Source organism: Callithrix jacchus, chromosome 17 (genome assembly GCF_049354715.1).
Source record: "Callithrix jacchus isolate 240 chromosome 17, calJac240_pri, whole genome shotgun sequence".
Taxonomy (NCBI): domain Eukaryota; kingdom Metazoa; phylum Chordata; class Mammalia; order Primates; family Cebidae; genus Callithrix; species Callithrix jacchus.
Genome location: NC_133518.1, coordinates 9,996,061 through 10,014,075, shown reverse-complemented (window position 1 = coordinate 10,014,075; position 18,015 = coordinate 9,996,061). Strand labels below are relative to the sequence as shown.

The window sequence follows — 18,015 nt, the reverse complement described above, 5'->3', positions numbered from 1 at the left end:
TCGCTCTTGTTACCCAGGCTGGAGTGCAATGGCGTGATCTTAGCTCACCGCAACCTCTGCCTCCTGGGTTCAAGCAATTCTCCTGCCTCAGCCTCCCGAGTAGCTGGGATTACAGGCACGCACCACCATGCCCAGCTAATTTTTGTATTTTTAGTAGAGACGGGGTTTCACCATGTTGACCAGGATGGTCTCGGTCGCTTGACCTCGTGATCCACCTGCCTCGGCTCCCAAAGTGCTGGGATTACAGGCTTGAGCCACCGCGCCTGGCCATGATTATTTTAAATTGCATGCCCATACCCTCACCTACTACTGATCCTCCTCATTTCTCCCATGGGCAGTGCAACGGCCTCCAAATTTTGTTCTCTGCCTACAATCCCTTCCCTCCTTAGCTCTGCCCTCCAAACTGCTACTATCTCACCCACTCCTTAAAAACCTTACAGGATTGAGTTCACTCCTTGGCATGACTCCTAAGGCCCTTACAACCTGCTCCAGCCTTAACCCCCAGTGTTATTTCCTACTCTATATCCCTGCTCCCTCTTGGTCACACTGAACGTACCACTCTGCATATACGATGCTCCCCTTCACCAATGGATGCCTTCACCCTTGCCACTTCCGATCCAAGTGTTTTTCCTATTATCCCTGTTCCCCAAAAAATCTCCTCCTAATTCTTTGAGACCCATCTCAGTGTTATTTCCTGAACCTTTCAAGTAGTTATTACTTCCATAAACATGAAAGTAGTTGGTGGATCTCCTTTTTAGCATTTCCACAGTGAATTGTAAGGCGTCTCTGGTCCTGTCTTCACAAGACTGTAAACTCCGCAAGAATAACAATCTTGCCCCAGCCTGCCCTTGTCTTTCCAACACCTGGCTCATCACCTGGCTCATAAAAGATTTTCAATCAATGTTTATAAATGAATAGGAGGCAGATGAGCAAAGGCACTTGTGAACTTTGTGAGAAGTTCTTTTGGCTTTCTTCTACTTCTCCTCTCTTTACCCACCAGCACTGGCATCAGCCACTCTCCAAGATCCTACTTGCTACCCATCCCCACACACCAAGGTGGTTTCTCATCCGTGTTAATGGCTTTGCTGAAAGATTTGAGACTGCTGTCCTTAGCTGATTTGCCAGGGATATGACCTCTGACAACTGCTCAGCAAATAAGCTTCTGTTTCCTTATCCGACAGATAATGATATGCAAGATTAGCACTAGTTGTCGTGAGAATTAAATGAGATAGAATGTGTTCAGCAACTAGAGCAGAATTTGGGTCCCCACGGGAAAGTCAATAATACTTCTCTACTCTCCTTCATTCCTCCCAGTATTGTTCTCCATTTCACAGGGATCCTTGAAAACAAGAAAGACTTTACCATTTCTAAAGTGACTATTTGATGACACTGACAGCAGGTGGTGGTGGAGCCCCTAATGGCAAAAGAGACTCCTGGAGAGAGAATCCTGTGTGATCCCATCAGGTCATTTCACAAACAGCCACCTACTTTGTCTCCTTAAACAACCCTTCCCCCGTCACCCCCACGACAGTTCCTCCCAAACACTCAGCCCTCCTCCACTCCCATGCCCTTTCTCCCCACATTCTCTGCCTAGATTATTCTTACTCATTGTTCCTTGCTGGGGACCAGGGTCACCTCCTCTATAGAGGCTGCTCTGATGCCCTGAAATTAGTTCACTCCTCTCTGTGTGCTCCACAGAACTTAACACCCCCCTCTCCGCTTGCTACAGCCCATTAAGCTCAGGGCTCCATCTCTGGATCCTCTTCCCTACATTAAAGGAGAGCGTCCTTAAAAGTGGAAGGATTATCCCTTTCCATTGTCCTTAAGAGATTCTGCTCCACAAAATGGCCCGGCATTGATATCCAAAACTATGGAGTAAACAAATAGTAAATTAATTACAATTGACATAGGGAATTTTAAATCTGAAAGTCAATTAGTTGAGTTTGGAACAATAAAGAGTCTCTTATTGAATCGTTTCAGGGCACAGAGCGGCAAAAGATGCCATTATCACCAGATGATGCGGCGGGAATTCCTGGCTCTTCTCTATATATTGGAATTTAATTTCTACCTTAAATAAATCTCACTCTCAATGGGGGTTTTGACAATACCAGGGCCATTAATGAGAAAGAAAGCCCTGGAAACCTAATTATCAGCTCAAAAGACATCCAGGGACAGATATGTAAGGGAAAGGTGTGAAATTCGACTGCCTTATCATTCTGGGCTCATACTGTGTCTAGGTGTTTGTAACTAACGCAATTATTTTTTCAAACAGACATTTCAAATAATGGCATTTAAAGTGACTAGATAGTAAATTAAGAAAAGAAAGTAACAAATTTCATACAGACATCATCAAAAAGAGAGCCAGGGTGCGCTGACAAAGAAGACTGCTCCTTCAAGCAAGGTTGCCGCCCATTATTTGATGTGCAGTCTTTAAATTTAAAGATGCAGGTGGCCAAGAAATACTGTCACAAGAAAGAGTAGCAGAACACCATGACAAAATGGCTCAGAGATTCTGTTCCTTTTTATTTATCACTCAAAATAAAGGCTTTAACTGGCAAAAACAAGCTTTTCACCAGCTTGTTGGTTGAAAGATGATGGTTACTTGCTGCGTATGTATTAGAGGCCACGCGGTTTTATTGTTTCATTCTGTCCTTCCAGTGGCCTGAATTCAGCCCCCCTCTATGTGCACATAATCTTTAACAGCATACTCTGCTGTCTCATTATCAAATTTTTTCAGAAATATTCAAAGAATTTTGGAAATAGTCACTGCAAAAAGACTGTGACAATTCTCCCTACCGGAGGATAATTTGGTCATAAATATCAAAGGCATTAAAAATGTGTCTGCCTTTAACACAGAAATTTGCCTCTAGGAAATTTATCCTAAGAAAATTATTAAAGATGTGTGCAATTATGTGTCTATAAGGATGAGCACTGGAGTGACAACTTCAAATCCTATAAGTATCTGACCATGACAAATAGCTAAAAAAATTATGATGCAGTCACATAATGAAATACCATAGCATCTCAAACTATATTATAGACATACTTATTGTCACAGGGAGTTGTTCAGAATATAGTAAATGGAAAAAAATTACGAAACAATATGAATAGCATGATCTTGTTTTTGTGAGGAAAACAATATAGTGTAAGTCTTCTTTATTTAACCTAACTGGGTCACAGGTTTGGTTAAAGAAAAAAGTTAAAGTAGGCTGGGTGCTGTGGCTCATGCCTATAATACCAGCTCTTTGGGAGGCCAAGGCAGGCGAATCACAAGGTCAGGAGTTCAAGACCATCCTGGCCAACTTGGTGAAAACCCGTCTCTACTAAAAATACAAATATTAGCCTGGCGTGGTAGCGGGCTCCTGTAATCCCAGCTACTCTGGAGGCTGAGGTAGAAGAATCGTTTGAACCGGGAGGCGGAGGCTGCAGTGAACTGAGATCGCCCCATTTCACTCCAGCCTGGTGACAGAGTGAGACTCTGAAAAAGAAAAAAGAAAAAAGTTAAAGTGGTAAAACATAGAAAAAATATACATACGCACATAGATTACACATCTTCGTTAAACCTAAAACATGAATATATACTCTTCTACCAGTCACTTATTAAGGGCTAAGACTCACTTTGGGGGCTATGGAGGGTTTTTTCATAGGGTTTTGCATTGTCTGTCTTTAGGTACCGCACTTTACAAACTATAAATATTTCCAGTTTCAATTTCTTTAATTGGGGAGGAAATGTAAGGACAGTTATCAAGCAATCTAAGTTCAAAATCCTCCCACACTTTTAAAAATTTTATTCCAACTCTGGCAATTGTCTTATCTACACCTAGTCTGATGGCAAATATTTGGCAAGTTGACTTTTAAAACTTTTTTCCATAACATTAAAGTTAATTTTCATCCGTGACTCACACCTGTCATCCCAGAAGTTTGGGAAGCCAAGGTGGCTGGACTGCTTAAGCTCAGGAGTTTGAGACCAACCTGGGCAACATAGTGAATCCCCATCTCTATTAAAAAATATTTAAAAATTAGTTGGGCATGGCGGCATGCACCTGTTGTCCCAGCTACTCAGGGGGCTGAGCTGAAAGGATTGCTTGAGCCTGGGAGGTCAAGGCTGTAGTGTGAGCTGTGATCATGCCACTGCACTCCAGCCTGGGCATCAAAGTGAAACCTTATTTCATGCAAACACACACAAAATATTTATGTGTGTTTGTGTGTGTGTGTGTGTATCATACACACACATATATGTAAATATATATATTTTTTAAATAAAGTTAATTTTCATCAGTTTGCATACTTAGAATAACACAACCATTATAAACAGATATGGGTTAAAACAGTATAAACATATTTGGCCAAGTAGAGGTCAGGAAGAGGTGGAGATGCTCCTCTCCCTATACCACGCGTGGCTGGCTCATGGGCAACCTTCTGACCTCAGCTGTGTCACCTCCCCACAATGTCTCCCATAACCATCCTAACTGCTCCTCTTATTCTTCCTCACACCACATCATCCTATTTTTTTCTTCTGAAAATCATCCTTTGTAATTCTCCTACTTGACTTCTAATCACTTGCTTATCATCTGTCTTCACCACTGGAAACTAAACCTGTCCATCTGACTGCACACTAACACCCAGCACAATGTTTTAACATCATTGTCATTTGATACTTACTGAGTGTATACGTATATGCTCATTGTATATATGTATGAATGCTTGTGGTTTAAGTGATCTAGTGATTTTGGGGGGCAAAAAAATTATTCTGTCTCATCAGAGACAGAATATGTAATCTTGCAGTGATATTTGGATGACATTATACATATATATTTGGGGTGCGGCCGTAATCTTCATTCTTTCCCCTAATCGAAATGTTTGTATTCATTCATTTTCATTTAATATTCATCCTCATTATAAACAAATATCAATAAGAATATAATTAATCACTGAACAACTCATAGGCAGTTATAACCTCCAGAGCGAGGCGAAACAGGGCCTAAGAAATAGTCTCTTGAGGGTTCCTATGAATGTTTTTGTTCCTGTAAAACCAGCTGAGCCATCCGTTGAGAGGTGGCATCAAAGGTCAGTTGCTTTGGGGTACTAGCGATCAGATATCTTAAAAGAGAGATCCCTAACATGAAAAATATCATATAAAAAGTTGTAGCAAAGCAGAGAGCCAGGAGGAGTTTAACTCTGAGACGAACCGCTCTGATGGATCTAAGAGCTTGGTGGAGGAAGGTCTTTCAGTTATATAGCAGTGCTAGCTAGTTGAGGTTGGCAAAGCTCTCAAGCTAGGATGTCAGTGCTTTTGGTGACATTATTCGCGGTCTTAGTTATCTCTCATAAAAGGGTAGGCATGACACAATCACTTCACTAGACTTCCTTAGTGACCCCATTAGCAACTTGTCCGTGGAGAAATGCAACACATGCGTGATCGGCTGCTGTGGTGAGTCCTTCAAGCTGTCAGTTTTCAACTGGCTGGGCTTCTTCAGAGAGTATGGGAATAGGCCCTCTGCAAGACAACAGTTCCCAATGGGGATCTGGGCAGTCAGGTTGTAGTTCTCAGTGATGCTGAGTCAGACAGACAGGAGGGAGGAAAATTGGAAATGTCAGTTTGCAGAATTATAGCCAGATACTGAAGTAGAATGAAAAAATTAAAAATTACTTCAGTGGCATAGAAAAAAGAAAATAAAGTCAATCTAAAAAATGTGTTAGGCCAGGCGCAGTGCTTCATGCCTGTAATTCCAGCACTTTTGAGGCAGGCTGAGGCCAAGGGTTTAAGATCAGGCTGGCCAGCATGGTAAAACTCCGTCTCTACTAAAAATACAAAAATTAGCCGGACCATGGCAGCACGCATTTGTAGTCCCAGACATACAGGAGACTGAAGCAGGAGATTCAGCAAGTCTTGAGTGTGTTGTAAACATCTGCATTTTTATAAAACTGCAGGGATAAGTGATGTAAATTCCCAATTGAAATCTCCTGGGCTGGGAGAGGTTAGATTCAAATTCATAAAGTAAATTTGCACCCAAGTTAACGTTTAAAATAATAACTGAATCTGTGACTGATAATATTATACTGTTGTTGTCTATTATCAAGAAAAGCAGTATCAGGACTCAGATATTAATAAACCAAAGCACCATGGACAGCAAGGGCACTGACAGTTCTCTAGGAACTTCTCTAAGAGCATATAATTTCCAAAATATTTGTATTAATATTTTACTCTTACAAATTTAACCTAGAGAAGGCAAAGCCTCTCTTGTGATTTGACAACTCTTCCCAAGCAACTCATCAGTAATAACATATCACATCAACCCAATTATTTGATGCCTCTCCTTTCACAAGGTTTTTTCACAAAAACAAATTGTTTGTGATTTTCTAGGGACCCTATGGAACTCTGAAAGTCAGTTTTATATGCAAAAGGTATCATTTAGGATTCAGTTTGGGGAAGATAGTCTGACTCACTACGGAGCACCCAAACAGCAATCAGAGCATAACATGCTCCAAGAAGCCTCGGTACCTGGGTGGAGTGAACAGGGTTCCAAAGGTGCGGATTCCACTGCTGTCCGAGACACAGCACCAAAACTGTGAAGGACAAATTGCACCAGTCAACTGAGCGATGATTTTATTCAGGTTGTTGGGATAAAGAGAACACTTATTAACGAGGAGGCCCTCAAAGACAGTGAAAGGAGTGTAGGGCTTCACAGAGGCAGATAAGCAAGCACAGCTTATCTGCGAGTCTTACAGGAGCCATAGGGGAGGCTGCGGTGGGTTTTATCCAAGAATACACATGGCAGGATGTTCTTTCTGGTGACAAGGACTCCCTCCTCAACCAAACTTTAGTCAGGCTCCTCTTGTAGCAGGACAAGCTGCAAATGAAACCTCCCGGACACCAGATTTAAAGCAGGAAGTGGCTTTATTCAGCCAGGAGTGTCGGCAGACTTGCATCTCAAGAACTGAGCTCCCCAACAAAGAAAATCCTCGCCCTTTTAAAGGCTTACAATTCTAGAAAGTACATGTGAGAGGGTCGTGATCGATGAAGTTGGCGTGGGGTATGTGACCAGGTAGGGGTTTGAGCAAGATTCGAGAACAACGGAAGGCGTTTCTCCATATTATGCCTGTGATCTGCAGAGACGAGAGGGATTAAGGGTGGGGGATTTAATCTTCAACCTCCAGGCCTGATCAGCAGCTCCAGCCAACCTCGCCACTGACCTCATGGCTGCTACATCTCAACTTTTACTTCCTCCTCCTCTGAGACAAGGGACAAGAAAGAGGGGTCTGTTCCCTCACTCCGAACCCTCTTCCCAACGAGGCTTGAAACTTGGCCTGCTGAGCCCAATTCAGCAAGAACCCTGCCAAGCCAGTTCAACAAGAATCCCCCACTCTTTCTACCTACCCAGCTCCTCTTAGTAATTTTCCGTCCACTGACTTTCTCACCCCGCCTGCTGACTATGGGTTGCCAGCTGTTTCTGTTATATTCGGAGTTGAGCCCAATCTCTCTCCCCTGCTGCAATAGTCTTGAATAAAGTCTTCCTTGCCTGTTTAATTTCGTCCAGTGCAATTTTTCTTTGACAACAGCCATTTCAGGACACAAGCATATGGGAGGATGTCTTAACTGTCAGTGCTTTCTGGAAACACAGGGCTCAGATAAAGTTCAACAATTGTCAGAGGATATAACAAAATTGCTCTCCCACAGCGGTTCGCATCAAGTAATTAAGTGCTCTCTTGATTAAGTCTAAGTTCTTTCTGCCCATGAATGAAACATCATTTATCAAAATGTATTCTTTGGACGCTTCCCTTGGGTCAGACCCCATGAAGGGGAACATCAAGATGATTAAGATAGAATATGAGAAGACATCAGCTCTTCCATAATGCAAAGAACGTCTTATCTTGTTAAAAAGTCAACTAACCAAAAATATCTTTAAGATTTTACTCCTTGTACAATCATGGCCCCTTTAAAGAATTTCAATGTCATCATCCTCTTTGTTCTCCAGAACAAATACCGTGCCTCCCTTTGTTTTCAAATGTATATCTGACCTCTTTTCAAATGTATATTCGGCGTCCTTTCAAATGTATATTATCAGTACTCCTTTTAAATGTGCCCCTTTCAAATAGATTTTTGGAAGTCTGGCAACTTGTTATAAGTTTGCCTTCCCTTCCCCTGTTCAGTGTCTTTTTGTCTGCGTTTTCTTACCTCAGTGCCGTGAGGCTCCTTCTGCCCAGCTGACCACAAGGCCGACCTTGAAGGGCTGATTGGGTGTAAAAGAAAACTTGTCATTTTGATGTGTTAAAAATCCGGGCCCAGGCAAGTTCCTGGCTTCTGTCTAGTTTACTCCCTGATTTCTTTCTGTAATTCAGGTCTCGTAAGCAGCAACATCTTGACGTAAAATTCTGGCTCTCTGGCCTTTACACACACACACACACACACACGCACACGCACACGCACACACCCTACAACAGATTACTGCATTGTAAATACAGCTGAGGTAAATTCTTCACACCTGATCACTTCTAAGTCTAAGATGATAGCAAATCCATGTCCAAAGAGCACTTTAGGAATCTCAAATGTTAAGTTTCTTCTCAGAGTCCAAGAGTATGGTTCTCTGTCAAGAGGTTTATTAAAGAAGTCACTGTGTTTTAACATTAAAGTTTTGGTACAAAAAACAATTGGATGCAGCCCTAAGCCACTCTCAAGCATGCTCTGTCTCTCTCTCTCTCTCTCTCTCTCTCTCACACACACACACACACACACACACACACACATCTTTACATTTTTATCATCCTAACCCGTCAATCCATTACACACATGTCAAACTGACCCATCCTGACTTGTATGAAGCTGTCTTCTCACACAGGGATGCTGAAACATGTGTCTGCAGGCGAAGCGTAGAGCACAGTGAACAGAACCTTGGATAGTGCATTTCTAATGAGAACTTCAATTCTCCTCTGACGTTTTTCTTTCTGACACATCCTTCTTGAACTCGAGCTCATCATAAGGTCTACAGAAAACTGCAAGCCAGAACCCTCCCTCACCATGCTCTGTGCAGAGAGTCAATCTGTGAGTGGGAAAGAAACATTTCTTACTGAGAAAAATGTTCCCTTATAAGCTCATGATAATAGCACCTGCCTATGAAACGACATTCCCTTTCTGAAACTTTTATCCCACCTATCAGTTATATTTCTGGGTGAATGTTTTGCTTTTGAAGCAGCTGCCAGGATGTTATGGGCTGGCGTGATTGCAATTTACAAGTATTTCATAAATCACGGCAAGATTGAAAACGCTTGTGACAGATGAGGCTTTAAATTGTCATCCTGTCTTTTTATGGGCATTAAAAAGGTGGACCTCATGACATATTCTACAGATGCATCCCCTTTTCTCAGCCAAAAATCCCTGTCTTGCACAGCAACAGAGAGAAAGAGACAGAGATCTCTAAGGGTGGTAAACTACAACTCTCCACATTGTGTTTTAGAAGAGGAAAATATTCTAACATTAAAACTATGATCCTCAGCGTTTGTAAATGCTTGAAAGGCAAAGTCCATGATTCATCTCCTGCGTCCAACACAATCTATAAATTTCATGAGCCCCAATGAATTCCCAAGTGCCATGAAATTTAAAAAAAGAAAACATTAGATCAACTCTCCTTGGGAGAATGAAGAAACATACAATTTCCATAATGAAGATCACAAGGTCAAGCAGTGGCTCAACTGGGAAACTCACGAGAAAATTATCAGCGCCTGCTGTCTACACTCCCTGGGCCATAGTTTCTCAATTTTGGCTAAATAGTCAAATCACCTGAGAAGCTATCTAAACTACCCCATTCCAGACCAATTTAATCAAGTTTAGTGAAGGTGGATGCAGCTGAGGCCCAAAAGGTCTCCAGGTGATTCTAGGATGCAGCCATTTTGATGCTCGCTGGTCCAAAAGCATAAAAGCAGACAATATAAATGAAAGAAATGGGCAGGAAGTCACACATCCAAGAGTAGGGCAGATTCTAACAAGCTAGAAACCACATGCCTGGGTATGGATTTAACAGGTACTATTGCTGCTTAGCTCCAGCTGGAAAGAATATGGGTCCATTGCCAGACTTTCTAATTTGTTAAGAAAATCCAGAAATTCGCAGGGGGGAGGTTTAACATGAAATCTCCTGGATTTTAAATGTTGAAGAATAATTCAAAAATTTTTTAAATATTACGCAACCTAAACAAAATGTATCTTGGAACTACAAGTTTGCTACCTCTATCCTAGATATACTGACTTAAATATTAGGAATTCCATAAATAAAAATCCTTCACCACCACCATCATAAATGGCCAGCGTGATGCTCTCAAGCCCGCAGGCAAGCTCATGGAGAAATGTCCTAATGAAATTCACAAATACCAGTTACACTGGCCCGAGGTACAGGAGGCCTTCTTCTCTGAAGCATTCCTTTCTGTGGTTTCTGTTACCTGAGGTCAACCAGTTCGAAATAGTAAATGGAAAATCCCAGAAATAAACAATTCATAAGTTTTTAATTGTGCGCCGTTCTGGGTAACATGAGACTGCATGCCATCCTACACAATCCCACCTGCAACATGAATTTGTCCAGTGAATCCACTGTAAACACTCCCAGCTGTTAGTCACTTAGTAGCTGTCTCGGTTACCAGCCCAAGAACAGCATCGCGCATGCGCGCGTGCGTGTGTGTATGTGTGTGCGCGTGTGTGTGTGTGTGTGTGCGTGCGTACACATACATATATATACATGTTTTGGTCCTCTCTGCAGTTTCAGGCATCCACTGGGATGGATCTCAGACTCCACTAGTGTTCTTGGAACTGGGGGAGGTCTTGGAATATATCCCCCTCTGATAAAGAGGGGCTACTGTATATGAATGACAACCACAAACATGGAAGTCACAGTTGCTGGATTGGCCCTCCCATTTTTAGATTTTAAGTTGCATTTCCCCAAGTGCTGCTGCTCCAGGGAAGGGAGCTGGCTTCCACATACACCCTGTTGCTGTGCTTGTCATCGGCTGAGGAGACTCAGAAATTCAGTCACCATTAACCCCAGACCTTCATTCGGCCTTGTCTCTCAGAACCGCTAAAACAACTCTTTTACTTGCTTTTTTCAGTGTTTGCTGACACAAGAGTACAGGAGGAAAGAGAAGGAGGACAGCAATCAGTCCTAGCTCCTTCCAGCATTCACACAGTGACTACCGCTAATGACGCCTCTCAGACCTGTGTTTGAGGAGACCTATTTTCTCCATGAATTAATGCCAAGTGACCTACTTTTCTACATATTATTCATTATTTGTGCTGCTGTTTTATCGATTTTGAGATTGTTTTGCTACACAGGAATAAAAAATCCAATACAATAAAACTCCTCTCATTGAAAATAACATGGCCACACCATGATAAATAAATTTAGTTTTTCTTTGTGAAAAGATAGCATCTGTAGACTACATTTAGGCTGTGGGAATTAGCTGAAGGCTGCTTCAGTGGATTAAAAAGAGCAAAAAGAAATATAAATATATTAATGTTTAGACACGAACCTAAAATAAAATAATAGACTACATTTCTAAGTTTTAAAACTTGTTTGCTTATAATAGTCTAGAGATATTTATTTCATAAAAGAGCACAATGTTAGTTTTATAAGACTATATATATTTTCTATTTATATTCCTCTTGTCCCATTTTTCATGTGCATTATATCATCTGATTTTATTATGTCTCATATTTTATTTATTCCTTTATGAGGCTGTGGGATTTTATTTCTTGAAATCTTAGTGGAATGTTTACTAAAAAACAGATAATTAAAAATAAAACCACACAGCTCACACACTCTTTTTGTTTTATATGCAATTATAAATGTATTTTCAAGGCAATTTTAATGCCCAATTTTCACAAAGCATCTTCTTCTCCTGTGCAGCATGTACTCTAAGGAAATCTTAAAAAGAGGCTGTTGGCATAACTTTGGTAATTGAAGCCTCAGAGATTCCACCCACCCAGGAATGCAAAGGAGTGACTTGCATTCTGTTGATAGAAATAATTGTATTTTTTTGGTACAAGTGGGTTTCCCAGAGAATGTGTCCTTGCCAGGGGGTGTTGGAAGAGAGCAGTTTAGAGAGAGGCAGGAATCACTGGGACACAGGACACAGCCTGGAGGAGCCGTCATTCTAGTGTGGCTGCCATCTTGCTATTTCAAATGCTCTCCCACTGACCTGCAGCAGCACCCTGCACATTGACTATCTGTGCCATGTAGCTACGCGAGGATACACCAGTCACACTCTCCTCTAAAGCAGTGAGGGTCACCACTGTCAATTTGCCCTGCCCTTTCCTTGCTTTCCCTTCCTGTGAAATCAACAGCAAGATTTCCATAGGCATAGAAAACCACCAGTACACCGCCGCCTTCCTGATGAGGCCATCCAGAACACAGAGCTTGGGAGTCACAGTGTTACAGTGGTGTGTCCTACAATCTCCCCTCTCCTCCTTGGATCTTCCTGTGCTGATAAAGCGACAGTAAGGAGAATTCAGGAACTCCATGAAAAAGAAAAATGTTTTGATCCATAAAACTTCCATCCAAAACTGGGAAACTGGATGTGTGTTCAGGTCCTAAGAGCCTTTCCTTGCTTCCACTCCTTTTTTTTTTTTTTTTTTGAGTCAGAGTCTTGCTGTGTTGCCAGGTACCAAACTGGAGTGCAGTGGCGTGATCTCGGCTCGCTGCAACCTCCGCCTCCCAGGTTCAAGCAATTCTCCTGCCTCAGCCTCCCAGGTAGCTGGGATTACAGGTGCACGCCACCACGCCCAGCTAATTTTTTTTTTTTTTTTTTTTTTGGTATTCTTAGTAGAGACGGGGTTTCACCATGTTGGCCAGGTTGGTCTCGATCTCTTGACCTCATGATCCACCCGCCTCGGCCTCCCAAAGTGCTGGGATTACAGGCTTGAGCCACCGCGCCTGGCCCCCTTGGTTCCACTTTTTTTCTCACTTTCATGTTTGATAAATTAAAGTAATTCACAGTTGTCCATCCATGGACAGATCAAAGGTCACCCCTTCAGGAAGCTCTCCCAAGTAGGCCCCCCCATCACTTCCATAACTCCTGTTGCACCTCACAGCATTGTCCCTATTGCCTGATCCTCTGACCTTCAGTGTGGGGGCTTGGCTTCCCTGGTAGCCTGTGACTTCCTTGAGGCAGTGCCTGAGACTTAACACATCGGTAGCCCCAGGGCTTAGCCCAGAGTATGAGACACTTAAGAGATGCTCAGCAAATGGCCACACATTGTTAACACATACAGTCTACAACCTCTGCATGTCTCAGCTCAGTTACAGTTGTACTCACTCATTCACCAAACATTTACTGTTCACCTTCCTGGGGCAAAATGGGGCTAAATAGTAAATATACATTATTTAGTGTGAAGTTCAGTTCTCCTTCAAGAAGAGTATTTTTCTCACAGTTTATAGGTATGTAAACAGACACTCCAGAAGTTTTTCTAACAAAGGTCAGAAAGCCAGTAAATGACAGAGCTTTGATTTAATCTCAGGTATGTTTAACTTAAAAACCTGTTTTCCCTTTTCAATCTCAATGCTACTCAAAGAAAAATGCTTCTATGGTGTGTTATGATTAGGAGAAAATAAACTGAAAAACAGATCTGTGAGCGTGACCTTCCCACCATGCTCATTCACACAACGTCTCTCTCCCTGCCTCCTGTGTAATTAAAAATATCCATTGTTTGGAAGGCCATTATCTCAAAAAACAAAGTCAACATCACCACCTGAACTAGACATATTAAGTATCCCACAGCTAGTACTCATATTGCTTCAAGTTATTTTATGAGAAATATAGTACAAGTATTGCCTTATATTTATTTACATTGAAAAAGAGAATTCTGCTACTACAGACAACTGCACAGGCCCTACTATGTGCTACAACATGTCTTACCATCTGACAACCCCCCAAAAGTGAGATTTGCTGATTCACTAATTCACGACAGGCAACTCATTATAAGCTTAGCAAGCTGAAACTCCAATATTTAAAATGTACCTCTAGAAAATTTCCTCATAATGAAGAAACAAATATTTTAAAACCAAAAACTACAATGGAAACAGTTCGCGTATTGGAACCATCATGCTCTTGCTTGATGGGTGTCTGGCCCAAACCTGTCTCTGGTTTTACATAAAATATCTTCCTGAGCCCGACAGCAAGCCACTGTCACCTGGCTTATTAAAGTGAAGGAATTGCTTCCTGTTTGCAAGCTAAGTGCAAGAGGATGTAAAAATCAATCTGTAAGGCCAGTGAGAGCTGCTCTAACCCTAACACATTTGTCACATTTATAATGCTGTCACTACCACCGTCTACTGATGGGACCAGATTTAGGAGAGTTTTCAGAATTCTAAAGAAATGTCCTTCCCTCTCATAGGAAGAGGCTCTGACACTCTCCCGATCACCAAAAATGGACAAAAAGAAACAGCATGACATAGCAGCATTTATAGATGCCAAGCGCTGGGCTAGCTGATGTCTTTTCATGTCTGGGAGCAAAAAGGAACCATCTTAAGAAGAAGAAATGCAAGAAAGCCATACACCCTAGAACCAAGGTCACCTTCCCAGGCACTTCCTTACAGAAGCACAAAGAGAGAAGGGAGAGATTCCAGCAAAATATCACCAGCGCAAGAGGGCTGGTCTGCAATGTGTCAGCATTCCCAAATAGTGTTTTAAATTCTGGGAAAATATAAAGCCCACACTTTATTCTCCAAACAATATTCAGTAAAAGCTTACTATGCCCACCAAGTTTCCTTGGACAGGGAGGTTTCTTAGAATAACGGTATGTCTAGTTACAGTGCCCAGGAAATTAATCCAGGTCAGGATAAAGATAAACCCAGATTCTGGCATGCCTGATCTGTCATTATAAAACCAGACGGCAAGACAAGAGCAAAGAAACATGACCCTCAATTCTAAAATCAATGCTCATTCTAGAAGCTTCACAGCATGATCAGGGACCAGGGTCCAACAGTAAAAAGTGTGGCAAGGTGAGTTTAGGGGGCAGTAAGATGTTGAAAGAAATTGCAACCTGTGTGCTTATTCAAGGAATGGTCAGAAACGGTGGCTACTATGTTGACTAGGCGTAAAATTGAAGGGTTTGTTGGTTCTACACAGAGGTTTGGTCTTATCCTATAAGGGCAATAGAGAGTTTAAGCAGGAAAAAAAAAAAATCATAACTGGATTTGTTTTTTGAACATAACTCTGAAGGCAGGAAGACCAATTTAGAGATTTTGGCAACAGGACAGTAAAGAAAGGGTAAGTGTTGTACCCACACACAACACACACAACACAAAGCTCCCACCTCATCCTACCCTTGCAGTATGACTGACCGGCAGAAGACATTCACCTTTTGGGTTTTAGTTGAAGGTCTTTTTTCTGCCCGTTCCTCACCCCACATAAATGAAATTTTTGATATGACCCAGTCAAAGCCAGGGTACTACATGGCCCAGTCGAATATATACAATCAGAGTCCAGCGACCAAAAACAAACAGAAAAGGAAAACAGAAAAACCGAAATGGAACTCCACACTTCACATGTATTCTAACAGCACTAAAAGCAAATGTAATTTATAAGAAGGGGCACCACTTCTCAATTCCATTTCTTCCTCCTCCCCTTTTCTCTCATAGCCTCTCTCTCTAGCTTCTCTGAAGCCTGCCCCTTTTCAAAAGCTCTGCTTTGCCCATCACAAAAACAAAACTCTTCACCCAACTTAGCTTTACGTTACCCCCACTCTGAGAACAGAGGAGACTCTGTTCTCTCCAACGTTTGATCAGATACGTCTATTTGGCTCCCGTAGCTCAGGGCATTCCCCTTTCCTGGTGAGCCCTACAGTTCTCACCCTCTGCCTTTTTCATGTTTCTGGATGACCAAAGAGCTGGGCACTGGCCTGACCTGACAAAGGCTTTTGGCAAGCATGGAGAATCCATGGGGCAAAGAACACATTTTCTGTACAAAGAGCTAAAGTTAGGGGGAGATGGCAAGAAGAATGCATTCTGTCACACATCTAACTCCCTGCCTAGACTATCAGCATTTTGAAGGTAGGAACTATGTCTTCTTCGTGTCTCTAGCAACACAGGTGACAATAAATGAATAGAGTAAAACGATAAATGAATAGAGAAAAGAATGCTTGCATCATTCTCTTAGATATCCACCTCCTTTTTAATGCTTCTCTTTTCTGCTTACTGACCTGTATCTCCTTATGAAATGAGTCATCCTTATGAGTGGGACAAGGGACCATGGAGACAAGTGCCTGAAGCACCACCTATCATTCATCTTCTTTGCCCATTCCCAGAGCAATTAGGGGAGTGTAATTAAAGATGTCCAAAAGTCTCTTAAATATTTCAAGCAGCAGACTTTCACTAATATTAGTAACACATTTATTTCATCTCAAGCATCTTTCTGCATTTGATAGATTGTAAAGAGGAATTTATATGGAATGAGACAGTACTTCTTCTCCTATTAAAATGAACATAAATAGCTCGTGAAGGATGGTTCACTATAACAATTTGCATAACAAATGCACTTCATAAAAAAACTGTATAGCAGGCACCCACTGTTCGAAACTCATGAATATTTTGAGTACTTAAGTAGAGCGCAGAATGTAAGTAGGGGAGGAAAAATAAATATTTTTGCTAAAAGCTTATCTGCAAACAGAAGACTTAGAGTTTGCATTTGGGTTCTCTTACCATTTATTTCCTTAACATGTTGTGTCTTTAAATATATACATATATGTATTATTCACATGAGGTTTTAAAGCAGTTTGTAAAATAAACTGATAGCCAACAAAGCATATTTAGGCTGGTTATTTCGTATTCTAGTCCTAATGGGTTAAGTGTTTCAAGTGGAATACTCTGATCACACATGTTAATTTCATCCCTGCCATAAGATCTGGCAATGCTTAGCTCACATCTTCTTGCAAATTACTGAGAATACCACATTCCCATGAGACAAAGTGACAGCTATAAAATTAAGTGGTGTAAGCCAAAGATTCCAACAGCTACATTAAACAAACACACCTCCAGCAAATGCCTCTGCCCCTACTCAGGCAAATAGAATACAGTCTTGTCTAAACAGTAACGCAGTTTTCCATGTTCAATGTTGGAAAATAACTCAACTCTCCGGTGGTCTTTGACTACATTTTCAAGACCTTCTTTTCTCTCATTGGTGGGGAAGGGAACCAGGGACACAAGATCAAAGAAAATCCTTCCCAGGCTACACACTGTTTCAACAAGGAAAGGGTCATGGGTCGGATTCAAGTCAATCTGATGTAACTCATAGTAGCTAGCTATGGTTTTCACCCATAATATGGAACCCAAAAAGATCGTTTTGAGAAAAACCTCTTGTGTTTCATTGCTAAATTATTAAATACATTGACTATACTAAAAAAATAGAGTCCTTCAGTTAAATAAAGCAAACAAATGTGATTTTAGTTTTGACCACTGTTCTCTCTCACACAGAAAATAAATCCTTTCCAAGCAGTGAGCAGCGATATCTAGGCCAGGATCTCCATTTTGCCTTTAGTTGTCTTTTGTATATCACTGAAAATTTGAGGGCTCCCCTCTGAATTTACTCCCCTTCTGGGCTTCCCTGCCCTAGTTGCAAATCCTTGCCAGCTGTCATCCCTCCTCCTCTCCATACAGCATACGTTGCTTGTTACATTTGTGGCCTTCATGCAGTATCCTTGACCACTGCCACTGATCAGCTCTGCTCTGTTATTTGGAGCTGAATTCCCATCAAGCAGCATTCACCTGCACTGTATTTACTTTCCCTATGCAATCCGTGTCTTCCCAAAAACTCAACACCATTTCTCTCAAGACACCCAGCAGGGGAGGCTTTGGAATGTTTAGCTAAGAGGGTAAAGGTGGTAGTCTGCTTTGAACTGGAAGCTAGCAGTGCAGCAGATATCACATACCAAAGAACGGGAAGCTGATGGATAGTATAAGGGTTGCCATACCACCCTGCAACCTTCCTGTTGAAATCTCCAACAAATCTAATCCAGCAGTAGATTAGATGCTACCCACCTGC

At 41.7% G+C, this 18,015-nt stretch overlaps 1 long non-coding RNA gene across 1 annotated transcript; it reads right to left on the bottom strand.

Annotated features, from left to right (window-relative positions):
• Positions 1-2,503: 2,503 nt before the first annotated feature.
• LOC118148926 (uncharacterized) lies at positions 2,504-8,884 on the bottom strand. Its single transcript, XR_004736019.3, has 4 exons — positions 8,802-8,884; positions 8,177-8,231; positions 6,503-7,610; positions 2,504-3,478 (listed from the first exon to the last, which is right to left on the bottom strand). It is a non-coding gene; the product is annotated as an uncharacterized LOC118148926 (long non-coding RNA).
• Between the last annotated feature and the right edge of the window lie 9,131 nt (positions 8,885-18,015).